The 12,110-nt window shown below is 32.2% G+C and overlaps 1 non-coding gene across 1 annotated transcript; it reads right to left on the bottom strand.

Annotated features, from left to right (window-relative positions):
• Window positions 1–1,382: 1,382 nt before the first annotated feature.
• Window positions 1,383–1,487, bottom strand: LOC128568243 (U6 spliceosomal RNA). The gene has a single exon (XR_008375064.1). It is a non-coding gene; the product is annotated as a U6 spliceosomal RNA (small nuclear RNA).
• Window positions 1,488–12,110: the final 10,623 nt, after the last annotated feature.

Here is a 12,110-nt window from a genome sequence, read left to right as displayed (position 1 = left end):
GTTTGTGTTATCGAATTTAACTTCAAAATACTAATGCCCAGGGATATTAAGTATCCTTGACTATGATAGTTTACAATTTTTAATGTAAAAAAGTGGATTAATAATCATTGCTTTGCTTAGTGCAATCCTTCAACAATATCAAAGATGTTTCAAAAGATGAAATAAGTGTTACTTTTAAAGAAGATAAGCTAAAATATTATCAATGAAACAAATTCACAGTAAGATCAACTTACAGTGGGAGGCTGAGGATTAAAATTGCTCTCATACTAAAGGATTCACAGTAGGAAGTTGGGTTATTTTTGAGCTTGGTGCAGTAAAGGTGCAGCCTGGCATGAACCTATGAGCAGTAGCAAAAATAACACTGAATGAGTTTTAACTTTGCAATAATTTGCAACTACAAAATCAATATTTCAAGAAAACCATTAATCTACTTCTAACTGCTGAAAAAGATCTACAAATATGAGAATTCTAAAATAAAGGTCACCATTACATATGAATTTGTAACTATTTCCCCGATTGTAGGCTTTTAAAATGTACTGCTTTATATTATAATCATGTAATGAAACTACCATTTTCCAGAGGTTTTAAAAATAGTTATTGTCTTAATTTAAGGTGATTCTCCATTAAATGTCTGTCTCTCTTTGTCAGGAGATGTCAAAGAAATCCAAGACAGTGGCCATAAACTAATAATCCATGTTATTGGTTTAATACATATTTGCCGAATTAATGAATGAATGTAAGAATTGCTCTGACCATTTTCAGACAGTGATTTTAAATGGCAGTATTGTGATTTTCAAGTTGGAATTTCAGCTACAAGTTTGCGAATAGTTTTATTTTGTTATTTTAAATACTCAGTCCTATAATAGTAATCTTACTTGCTTCCTCAAAGGAGTAGAAGTAAGAATTTTTAAGTTAGAATTAATAAGCTAGAAATCATATAACACTGTATGCTCCTGGGAAGAGGAGTCATCTCCTCCCCTTTGTCTGGCTATTAAAGTAAAATGGCCTACCACATACTGAAACTTGGGAAAATTGTCAGCAATATTTAATAGGAGAACGAGAGGGTAAAAAAAAAAATCATTCTTTGCAAAACTATCTTTGTTTGTCACCAAAGTGATTTTATTATAGATTTTCTTTTGCCTAATGTCAACGATATGCTTAATTTTTGAAACCAAACTTTATATATTTTTAAAGATTAGTTGAGTATGACTGACCAAAAAAAGTTAACTACTTAAGGTTTAACATATAGTGTTTTGACACAGGTACACTTTGTGCAATTATTCCCCAAATCAATGTAATGAATATCTCTATCACCTGACATATTTTTGTTTTTTGTGGCTTTTGGGGAAAAACAGTTAAGATACACTTCTTTAGCAAATTTCAAATATATGAAATGCTTCATAAATTTGCATGTCATCGTTGTACAGATGACATGCTAATCTTCTTTGCCTCAGTTCAAGTTTAACATATGCATTATTAAAGCAAGCAGTAGGCCTCATATTATGTGAGAAGAAATCCTTTTCCTTTGAAAAATTTGATTGTTTTTGTGATAATATTGAGATTTCAGTAATATTGACTAAAATGTATTGACTATAAAAAAATCCTTCAAATGTAACAACAGAACTGATCAAATATAAACTTATAGAGAGGAGGCCATAATATTTACGGAACATTATAAATACATTGTAGCAACTTTTCAAGAGAGCTTTGATAAAACAAAAAAAAGCATAGAAGCAGCAATAAAGATGACACAATACACCAGCACACCACTAGATCAGCGGCAAGACTGTCAACAGCAGCTATGGAAGCCAAAAGATGGTGGAGAAATATTTTTAACATGATAGGAAAAAAAAAAAAACAGCCATCAACATACTTTCCCTAGCACACCAAAATTATCTATTGACAGTGAGATTAAAGTAATGACTTTTTCTAATGAATTCGAGTTGACATTATTACAAATAATTGTTTTCAGAAGAAATTACAAAATGATATATTTCATAAAGAAAAAAATCTGTGATTCAAAATAGAATAGTGGAGTGAAAAAATGATGTAGGAAAGACACATGGAAATACAGAAACTTTTTGCAAACTTGGATATGCCATCTACAAGTGAAGGGCAGAGCCCTGGAACAGTTCTTCTGCAACAACCCTCAGAAGATCCAAACCCAATGACTCCTTGATTTCAAACTTCTAGTCTTTAAATATGAGATGGGAAATTTCTTTTGTTTAAGCCAAAAAAGAAAATAGTAGTTCTTTTTCCTCTCATTTCTTTAAAGTTCAGCAGCAAACGAGGCAGTGCACCTGAAATTCCTCAGGGGTCAGGCTGCTTCTGCCACTTCTCTCAGTCGCACTGGGATAGTCCTCAGCTGTGTGGTCTAAGAAGGGGACATTTGTGTCCTAAACTAAACTAGAAGAAGGGGGGAAAAAAAAGAGGCAAGAAATCTCTACCATTCTATACAGAAATTCCACTTCTGAGTATCTACCCCAAAGCAAACAAATCATTATATTAAAAAACACCTGCACTTTTATGTTTATTGCAGCACTGTTTACAATAGCAAAGTCACGGACTCAATGTAAGTGTTTATCAAGGAATAGCCATCAGAGACTCCAGGAGATGGGAAGAGGGTGAAGAATGAAAAATTATCTTTTGGGTATGGTCTACACGATTTGGATGAAGGGTAGATTACAAACCCAGACATCACCACTATACAATACATGTATATCCACGTCACAAAACTGCACATATACCTCCTAAATCTATAAAAAGTTTGAAAAATAATTTAAATAAAGGAATACTCTCCAACTCATGCTATGAGGTTGGTGTAACCTTGTTATCAATGATGGGCAAGAATATGATATGTAAAGTAAAAAAAGGCCAGTTGTTCTTACTATTATAGATGCAAAAATTCTAAACAAAACATTACTTAATTAAATTCACCAGTGCATGAAAAGTACTACAACACATCCATACTTACTGTATGGATTGCAAGGATGGTACATAAATAAAAATATGTAAGTATGATTACCACTTGGAAAGACTAAAGAAATGATAAATTCAACAAACGCAGACATAACAAGTTATTAATTCAAATTTATCTGTGATCAGAACTATTAGAAAACTATGAACATCTTAAATTTGATAGAGAAAACCAATAGGAAAATTGTTATTTGGTAGTGAATTTAAAAATGTTCTCTTTTATACCACAACCAACACAAGAATAACTTATATTAAAGTGTCTTTTTCATGTTATGCTGGAAGACCTATCCTGTATAATGTAAGACAAGAAAAATGATAAAATTTATAAGAGTTGGTATAAAATAAATAAAAGTACTATTATTTGGAGATATGATTGCATTAAAAATTCAAGTCAATATTTCTAGAAATAAGTAGAATTAAAATAGATGTTAAGAAAGTTTCTATATGTATTATTAAGGTAAAATAAATACTATATATATATACACATATGAGTCTCACTTAGCTGCTCACGCTTGTGTGCAATGGTCCATTCATAGCTCATTGCTGGTCCCACCTCAGTCTCTTGAGTAGCCAGCCGGGTATAACCCACATGCCACCAGACCCAGCCAACTGGATTGTTTTGTAAAGATGAGGTCTTGCTGTGCGGCCCAAGCTGATCTCAAACTCCCAAACTCAAGTAATTATCCTGCCTTGGCCTCTAAAAGTCCTGGGATTAAGGCGTCAGCCACTATGCCCAGTCTAAGGTCACAATATTAATTGCATTTCTGGAAAACGAAAATACATATTTAGAAAACATATTCTAAAGGGAGATATCAGGTATTGATTCACAGTGGTAATTAAAATATGTTATCATTGAATAATCTAAAATACAGTCAGGTATGCTGGCAGAAAATTAAAACTTGATTGTGAGACATTTAAAAAAATAAAAATGTATCCTGTGTTTTGAGAGGATTGATCCAATCATATCTCCTTAAATTGATCTCCAGGTTTGATGCAATTACTCTATTTTCTGTAGATTTTTGTAAAAACGTATGTTGAATTGTAAGGCACAGGAATAGCCAAGAAGCTACTGAAGAAGTGGAACGAATTTGGCAGTCTTCCTTTATTAAATATTAAGATTAATTTAAAAACTAAAATATGTATTTATTTTATTTTTCTATCTATTTGTTTTTGAGACATAGTCTCACTCTGTTACCCAGGTAAAGTGCAAATGGCCTCAGCCTAGGAGCCCACACGCTCACAGCAACCTCAAACTCCTGGGCTTAATAATCTTTCTACTTCAGCCTCCCAAATAGCTGGTACTCCAGGAGCCTGCCACCATGCCCAGCTAATTTTTCTGTTTTTTGTACAGACAGGGTCTTGCTTTGTTCAGACTTGTCTTGAAATTTAAACTCAAGAGATCCTCCTGCCTCAGCCTCTCAGAGTGCTAGGATCACAGGCATGAACCACCAAACTAAAATATTTAAATTAACTTTACCTTAGAACAGGAATAGACGAAATAGCCACAAAATAAATCCATGAATTAAAGAATGTATAATATATGACAGAAGAATAACAGTAGTCATTAATAAAGGAAGAAGAGACTATTTAAGTAATGGTGCTGGTACAATTAATTACATATTTTAAAAAAAGATCTTTGAGTAGAAAGGATAATCACACACAAGCAGCGTTTGCTTATTGGACCACATTAAAATAAAAAATTTACTCATGAAAACAATATATTTAAAAGAAGAAAATTTAGAGAAATTATTTGTAGTACACAAATATAGTTGGAAAAGTATTATAACCCATTATGTATTTTAATGTATGAAACATACATTTCATAGAATTTCTGTGAACAATAACCAAACAATAAAAGCAAATGAAAAACAGTGAACATTCATTACTAATTAGGAATATGCAAAATGAGATTAAAATGAGGAACTTTTCTGTTCATAGGATTGGCGATGTTTGACAATATTAAAAATGGTGGGAATATAGAACATAGGTAAATATGTATATTGCTGATGGGATAAAATGATATAAAGACATAGGAAAAAACTGGCATTATATAAAGTTATTCATGCAAATTGTTAACTTAGCAACTGCACTTCTTGGCTTAGACAATCTTGTGCAAATATGCACCAGGAAATGTGCAAGAACATTAAGAGAAGCATTGTTTGCGCCAGCAAAAAAATTTAAAATGCCCAACAATATATCAGAATACTTAAATAAATCATAATATATTTATAAAACATGTTATTAGATAATGGCAATAAATGAAAAAATCATAACAATAATGTGAATAAAATTTAGAAAAATGACGTTGAATAATAAAAATCATTTAAAACTATATTAAGTGGGAAAATACTTTTAAAATCTCAAAATAAGAAAAATTAATAATGCACTGTGTAAGAATGCATGCATGCATAGATAGCATACAAATAAAATTCTTAATTAAAAACAAAGTCCAGATTAATTTCCAGTACAATGAAAGGCATGACCATGAGATGGGGAGACTATTAATGCAGCAGTGATGATTATGATTTCATTTATATCTGTTTTTACGATGCTTCATACTTTAGAAAATTGTCCCCTATATTTTTATTTATCAGATAATACAGGATTATTCTAAGAATGGCAAAAGCAAAAATCTGCTGGTATCAATTTAAGCTGCTTTTTTGTAAAAATGACAAAACTCTAACTCCAATTCCATGTTGTAGTTAAAAAATCATGGCTATGAAAATAATACTGTAATTATTTTTCTTTATTGTGCCACCAATAATGGATGATAATTTCTCTATTTTGTGTGAACTAAAATATTTTAGTTAAAATTAATAAAAATATACATATATTGACATGAGTGCATGAGTACTGTGCATTTAAATTTCAACTTAAAATTATATCAAACTCATTGGTTCTATTGAGTTAGAAGCAAGAGGAATGTTCTATCTAAACAAAAATTTCCCATGTGTCAGCAGAATGTTCAGATTGTCTATTTCACAATGATGTGTTTTTTAAAACGTTCCTCTCCAAATCAAGGGCATTTCTTTGTTCCAGATTTAAGGAGTAGATGAAATATATTCTAATGGATTCATATCATAAATCTCTAGCGTCTATGTTCAGCTGAAGAAACATCTATCTGTCCTGATCAGTATCTCCAGAGGCTATTACATTCCCATTAAAAAAAAAAAAAAGTCATCTGTGTAGAGCCCAGCTCAGTCTCCAGCTTGTCAGTTCAAGAACATTAGAATACATCTTCACTTTTTCTCATTAAGATGTGTATCTTTTATGCCCCATGATAAGCATTAATATTCAAAAAATTCAGGGAAAGGCCATAAGGCAAGTGCTTAAACCAGAGACTACTACTATGCCAAACATTTGGAGCTTCCCAATTACTAGTGGACCTTAGTTTTGTCTGGCACCTGTTGTGTTATATCATAACTTAAGTGCCATTTTGAAGCTCAAGTAAGCAACGTCAATATAACTGCTAGTTCAAGATGACTTTGTAGTCCTCGAGGATTGCAAGATGCGGATGATTGCTCCTTAGAGGAATAACTGTTGACAGGGCTGGTGAAACAACTCATGAATGATGAACTGAGAAAGCATCCAACTGTTCATGCAGACCTGTAAATGCGCCACGCCACAACCTCGGAAAGGATTACAGCAATTTTCCATGTCCTAGGATTTACCTCTGACCAAGAATGACAGAGATACACAGACTTCGCTGGGTGCAGCCTGGATGTGCATTTCACACGTTTCTGATCCTTCACTTCTTTGTGTTAAGAAAAATCATCATACCAAGTTTTCACACTCTCACAACTAGTACATATTGAACACATATCGATTTCCTTTGTTGCCAGATTAATAACTGAAAACAGCTCTACTGATGTCTAAGATGGAGAAAAAGCGTGGAGCAGGAGTCCACCATTGCCCTTCAGCCTGGCCACCTACTCCCAAGGCTAACACCATGTACAGTGACTTCGATTAGGACTCAAAAGAAAGGAAAACATGTTTAATCAATCTCACCCTTAATGAATTTATGTAAATATGAGCCCATAATAGGCATGAATTGAGTAGCTTTAGTTGCATAAAGACATTTATATATTAATCCAAAAATAACATATACTGTAAAAAAGAAGTATAATCAATACTTCTGCTTTAGTTCTCTCCCTGGTAGCAATAGCTATAGCATTTGTGAAAGGGATATTATGATGTAATTGAGAAAGAGGATTAGAATACACAGAAGAAATGGATCATTCATTCCCTAGGAGAGAAAGCCAATTCTGTGTCTTTGACACAAATACCACTTAAAAATGCTTATAATATTTGCTCAAACATCACAATACACATTTAGCAGTTTAAAATTTACCAGTTAAATAATACAGTCAATATATGAGCAAACTTTCATTTCCTTCCTCTTCCTACGTATCCGTCTTCCGTGTTATCCGTCTCTTTTATTTCTGAATTACTGGTGACCTCTTTGTTAGCCTTTAATGAGCTACTTTACTCACAATCTGTATCCTTCATTGGAGTTTCTAACCCCCTTCATCTCCTCTGCTCCCCAGACCACAGTGCTACCTTCGCCTTTTTCACCTTCTTTGTTCCTTCTTCCTTGATATCCATCTGACTCTCCCTCAAATTCTTTCAAATTTCTCACACTTTTACCCCCCAAATTCAGATAAAGCACTAATTCTACGTGTGAACATTTGAATTGTCAAAAGAAGACTTATCATTTTGAAAAGAAAAACATTATCTAGTAATGAGATTTTGTGCAAATTAGACAAATGATTTACGATTATCAGTATTTTATTATGATGACCTCTCTGCTAAGGAGGGAAGAACATATTAGACATCCATTCCTGTCATTCAGTCCATTGAACTTAGGCTTTGTATCTTAATTAAGATATTGATTGTTATTGTTGATATTTATCAGCTTCTTTTCTTAATTGTCTTTTAAACCAAATAACAAAAAATTAGCATTTCAATGGAGAAGACCTAGTCTCCAGCAGGACTAGACAAGAGGAATTGAAATAGTTGTTCCTCAAGCAGTGATTGAATTCAGTTTAAAACTAACATAAAGGCCACGCCTGGCTCAGTGGCTCACACTTGTGATCCTAGCATCTTTGGGAGGCCCAGGCAGGTGGATTCCCTGAGCTCATAACTTCAACACCAACCTGAGCCAGAGCGAGACCCCATTTAAAAAAACATAGCTGGGAGTTGTGGCAGGTGCCTGTTGCCCCAGTTGCTTGGTAGGCTGAGGCAGTGGGATCACTTGAGCCCAAGAGTTTGAGGTTGCTGTGAGCTATGATGCCACAAGCACTCTACTCAGGCAACAAAGTGAGACTCTTCTCAAAAAAAAAAATAAATAAATCAAAATAAAGTGAAGACCAGTTTTGCTGTTTTATTTTGTTGATGATGATGTTGATGAACATACTTATAATAGCATCCTAATTTTATTATATAAAACTCTCTTTTTCGGTAGTTTTTATGTGTTAACACATATTCAGTTATGTTCATATTTAAGTACAGTTGAAAATAAAAAGTAACAAAGAGTATAAAAGTATGGAACATTTAGAAATTTAATAAAGAAATTATTTTTATTTATTTACAAGAAGAACCATAATCTCTGTGTACTACTTAATTGCTTTTATAAAACATAAAAATGTGCAACATATGTCAATCTGATCTACTTGCCAACTTAAGGGAAAGATCAACTCATGCACATTTAAAAATAAAATGTCTTAGTAAAAAGGGAAACTGTCATTCCCCAAAAAGAAACATATATATACATACATACATACATATATATGAATGCCATCTTCTAGGTTACCTTTTAATAAATTTTGTAGTTTCCCTGATACCCTAGTTTGATGTGACTAAGAAAAACAGTTTATTCATACTAAGTGATTTTATTAAAAAGTGATTTACAGTGAAAATACATTGTCCCCCATACCATTATATGTGTGGACCATTCTCTAACATCTCCACTTAGAAACCAATGTTGATCAATATTTATTAAGTATTTATTTACTAATGGATTATAACTTTGTGATATAGTTAGTAATTAATACTGACAAGTCTTTGCATAATTACCACTCAAGAATTTAATTGGTAAATTGATGTTGGTACGCTTTTTGCAAAAAAATATTTATAGCAAATGGTTTCCTCTCTAACTTTATAAGCTTACTATTTTCCAACAGACATTAAGTGCTAAATTAAGTAACTGTATCACTCAGAGTATTCTTACATTTGTTATAATAACAATGAAGTTTAAATATATGGAATAAAAATATATTTAAATATGCTCATTTTATTTTAGTTTAGTAAATTGAAGATTTTATAAAATTACTTGGTGCATATAAAAAGACATAAAACTAAAAATATGAATAAACTGTGATCATCGTTCTGCTTGTGAAAATTATTTTGACCATAATTTATTTTGATCATAGCCACATTATCTGCAAAATAAATAGAGTTTAGTGGAAGAAAACTCTTTTATTGTTTGAATGTAAGAAAATATATACCCTTTTAAGGTTTTCAAAGTGACTTGAAATGAATATGAATTTGTGATCCAGAAATTATGTCTTTTAAATTTTAGATTTAGGCTAGGTGCAGTGGCTCACATCTGTAATTGTAGCACTCTGGAAGGCCAAGGCAGGTGAATTAATTGAGCTCAAGAGTTCAGACCAACCTAGCTATAGCAAGACCCCATCTCTGAAAATAGCTGCATTATGGTGGGCACCTGTAGTCCCAGCTACTTGCGAGGCTGAGGCAAGAGGATCACTTGAGACCAAGAGTTTGAGGTTGTTGTGAGCTATGATGCCATGGTACTCTACAGAGGGTGACAAAGTGAGACTTTGTCTCAAAAAAGTAAAAAATCTTATATTTTCTAATTACAATAATTATATCTGTGAGTCATGTAGTGAGTAGCAACATCTTCCTTCTCCAAAACAAAAAAATAGTCTAGTCAAAATGTGTAATATAGAATACTATGAGAATTATATGGAAATCTACATTATATGGAGGTGAAATAGTATCAAACTAAGAGTTTCACCTCCACAGATATTAGCAAATTTTCCTACTTTCTTTATCCCAACTATAGGTTGTGGTCATCAGACAGTATGGACCATTTTCTGCATATTTTTTTTAATTGTGGTAAATACACAAAATTTACCAATTTAACCACTGTTAAAGGTACAGTTTGTTAATCATATGCATGCTTACATTGTTGTGCAACCATGACCACTATCAATCCCCCAAACTGTTCATCATTCCAAGCTGTCACTGTGGGCACTAAATAGCAGTTTCTCTCTACAGTGCCTGATTGCCGCTATTCTATTTTCTATCTGTGGATTTGATTATTCTACATACCTTATACAAATGCAATAATAAATATTTTCCCTTTTATGCCTGGGTGTTTCAGTTAGGGTGATGTTTGGAGTGATTATTTAAGCTATACTTTATATCCATTTTGTTGCCTATGCTTTTGATACAACACAAAAAAATTTTCTAAATCCAGCATCATTGAGATTTTTATACTGTTTTCTTCTAATAGTTTTATAGTTTTAGCGCTTATGTTTAGGTCTTTATTCCATTTTGAGTCAAGTTTTGTATATGGTGCAAAATATGGATCCAATTTCATTCTTTTGTTCTTTGCGTATGGCTATTAAGTTTGCCAGCACCATGCATTTGAAACAGTTCATTGGTCACTGTCAAAGATTATCTGACAACGTATATGAGCATTTATTTCTTGTTTTATTTTTTTACTATATTTTGCTGGTCTATATGTTTATCCTTATGCCATTGGAATATTGTTTTGACTTTATAGATTTTAAGTAGGTTTTAGAATTAGGACATAGGAGTTTTTCACCTTCCTTTTCAAGAGTATTTGGTTAGTTGCAGATTCTTGAGAGTCATATGAATTTTTGAATAGGTTTATCTATTTCCACAAAAACATATTAGGATTTGAAAGCCATTGCACTGGATTTATAGATCACTTTGGGTGATATTTGCATCTTAATAATACTAATTCTTTGAATCCATGAGCATTAATTTATGTATTTTTAAATTTCTTACAGAAGCATTTTGTAGGTTGTAAAGTACCATCCTCCACCTTCTTTTCTAAATTTATTCTGAATGTATTTTTGTTTGGTTTTGATACTATGGTAAATGAATTGTTTCTTAATCTCCATTTTGGATTATTTATCGTTCATAGAAATAGAACTGATTTTTGTTTGTTTACTTTGTATTCTGCTACTTTACTGAATTTGTGTGTTAGTTCTAACAGGTCTTTTTTTGTGGATGTTGGGGGGATCTTTGGGGTTTTCTACATATGAAATGAAATCATCTGCCAGAATAAATAATTTGAGATTTTCCTTTCCAATTTGGATGTCTTTTATTTATTTTTCTTACCAAATTTCTGTGACTGGAACTCCTAATACTATATTACATAGAATTGGTAAAAGTAGACATCGTCATCTTTATTCTTGGTCATAGAGAAAAACCTCTTCTTCCACCATTGTGTAAGATGTCAGCTGGGGTTTTTTCTCATTTATAGTCTTTCCATATTGAGGAATTTTCTGTCTATTCCAGGTTTGCTGGGTGTTTTTATCAAAAAAGTGTGTTAAATATGTCCAGATGCTTTTTCTGCATCAACTGAGATGATCACGTTTTGTTTCATTTTTTCTTTCTTTCTGCTAATATAAAATTGCACTGATTTTTATTTGTTGAATCATCCTCCTATTCCAGAGATAAATACTAAGTGATCATGGTTTACAATCCTCTTGATATTTTGTTAAATTTGCTTTGTTAATATTTTGTTGAGGATTTTTGCATGAATATTCATAAAGGGTATTGGGCTGTAGTTGCTTTTCTTTGTTTGTCTTTTTATTTGGTGCCTTCATCTGGCTTTGATACCAGTGTAACGCTAGTTTCATAGAATGAATTAGAAAGTATTCTCTTTTTTCAGTTTTTGGAAGAGCATGAGAAAGATTGCTGTTAATTCTCCTTAAAAACTTTGGTAATATTTACCATTAAAACTTTATGTCCAGAGATCTTTGTAAAGAAAGTTTAAATTATTAATTTAGTCTCATTACTAGTAATGAGTCTAGTCATATTTCCTGGTTCTTTCTATAGACTTTTTTGAATAAGAT

Source organism: Nycticebus coucang, chromosome 16 (assembly GCF_027406575.1).
Source record: "Nycticebus coucang isolate mNycCou1 chromosome 16, mNycCou1.pri, whole genome shotgun sequence".
Lineage (NCBI taxonomy): Eukaryota > Metazoa > Chordata > Mammalia > Primates > Lorisidae > Nycticebus > Nycticebus coucang.
The sequence above is the reverse complement of the archived record's forward strand: the minus strand, read 5'-3'. Positions and strand labels throughout refer to the sequence as shown.